The following is a 2,040-nucleotide window of genomic DNA, read 5'->3' on the forward strand; positions in this document are numbered from 1 at the left end:
CATTTCCATATAAAATCTTTAGAAACGTCTTAAGAATGTGTACACAGTTGAACTTTAAATCTTTTGGTTAGTAATCACCGAGCCCATGACATTCAAAGCCATACAAATCCTTACATTATTAACAGTGATACGCTTGAATTTCTTAGAAATTCTTCGAAAATATCCTTGGTCAAAGCGTTGGAATCCAGTTAACTCGGAAAGGTGTGGGACTCAGAATACCCACTATTGCCATTGGTATTGAGAATACCAACTATTGCAACAACTTTCCACACATATTCGATCTTTCGTCCAGAAAGAGTGGCAGTCAAAAAAGGAGAGAAAGAAAGAAAATGAGGCGGGAGGAGCCAGAGGTGGGTGAACAGAAAGGGAATTCTAGCTTTATTACACGAGCATGGAACCAAATTCCTTTGGAGGGGGTGGCGGTGGAATGGCTTCTTCTGACGACTTCAGACCAATGAGGGAACAAGAGAGAACATGGATCTGCCCCTACAGTCCTGGAGACATCTCAATCTGGGGTTAGGAAGAAAGGGGACCTCCCTTGCGGTCCAGGGGTCTTCTACCTCCGCATACCCGGTGCTGGGAGGCAGCAGAGGGGCACAGCTGCCCCGGAGTCCCAGAAGGCGGCGGCGCATCCCGGGGGCGCTGGCCGGGACCGTCATGTGCTTCTTCTCCCGTAAAGTGCACTAGGGGACGCGGTCCCGGCTGTCCCTGGTTCATCCCTCCAGGCACAACCCGTCCCGGGGCTGAGAGGTCGCGCGGCGGTGCCCCGCATCTCCCGCCCAGGCACTGGGAAGAGGCGGAGTCCCACCACGGGTTCCAGGTTCACTCCCAGGACTTGGCGCGCCTGGCGTAGCGCTTCTGGCAGGCTGCTCTGGACCCACACGTCGCCTACTACGCGAATGGTGGGGAAGGTGGTCAACGTCGGGGTGGCCGCCCTCCCACTCTCCTCTAGGGTGCGGACCCCGGAGTAGGGCCCGGAGGCCGCGGGCTTGCGGGGGCTGCTATCCTCGCGGGACAGCGGAGGCGGGGGCGGCACCTTCCTCTGGCCGACCGCCACCGTCCGGGCTCCGTGGCGCCTCTGCCTGGCAGCTGGCGGGCGCGTCTGGAGGCGGGCCTCGGGGGGCTGGTGCCGGGGGTCCGGGGCCAGGGTCAGGAGGGAGGTAGCCATAGACGTCCTTGCTGCGCAGAATGTGGGGGAAGAACTGGTGCTTGAGGCTGCAGAGGTAGCTCCAGAGCTCCGCGTCGGAGCTCCTGAACTCCGTGCTGCGGGGCAGGAATAGCTTGAAAGCGTCGATCAGCGCCTTGGTGCTGTTGGCCGGCGACAGTTGGACGGTTGCCACCGCATGTACACCACCCTCTCCTCAGGCGGCTCCAGCGCGGCCCCTCCTGCAGCGCTAGAGGCTCCTCCCCCAACGGCCGGGGCCACGGCCGCCCTGGGCCAGCGCCTCCGCCTCTTCATGCTGCTCAGGATGTGAGGCCGCTAGGGGCCGCCGCACTTGCCAGGTTTCGCGGCCGCCTCAGGACCCTAATGAATTTCCTACCATGAAGCCAAATCAGGCGGCAGGCTGTGAGAGTTACACCGCAGTTGCTAGGAGACCAGGCGCTTTGTGAGGTCACAATGTCTGCATATCTTATCAAGGTGGGCTGCCCAAAGCTGCCTTAGGTTTGGCTGTGTTTAAGATTATGCCCTTGAGAAAGACCTGCACGTAATCTTACCTGAGAAGGCCCATAATTCTTCACGAGTTCAAGAGGGTTGTCCTAGAGGTGAATGACGGGTGCTTCAGCCTCCATTAATTCCATCTAACATGAAATGACACTTAGCGGTGGAGAGTACACACAACTTGCAATCAAACATGACTCTATGAGGGTTTTAGCTAATTAAATGCCTTGTCATGCAACGCACTGAAAGCCAAATTGAAATAACTACTCTACCCTTTCAAAGAACACCGATATACTGTTCCTTGCTTAGGGTTCCATACGTGTGTTGCTACAGCTCACAGTTCACGAAGCTGTTCTTCACAGCAGCAGCAAACAGTTGGC

The 2,040-nt window shown here is 56.7% G+C and overlaps 1 pseudogene; it reads right to left on the reverse strand.

The window, feature by feature from the left end:
* Positions 1–419: 419 nt before the first annotated feature.
* Positions 420–1,579, reverse strand: LOC131503493 (coiled-coil domain-containing protein 71L-like; annotated as a pseudogene).
* Positions 1,580–2,040: the final 461 nt, after the last annotated feature.

This window comes from Neofelis nebulosa, chromosome Y, assembly GCF_028018385.1.
Source record: "Neofelis nebulosa isolate mNeoNeb1 chromosome Y, mNeoNeb1.pri, whole genome shotgun sequence".
NCBI classification, from domain to species: Eukaryota; Metazoa; Chordata; class Mammalia; order Carnivora; family Felidae; genus Neofelis; species Neofelis nebulosa.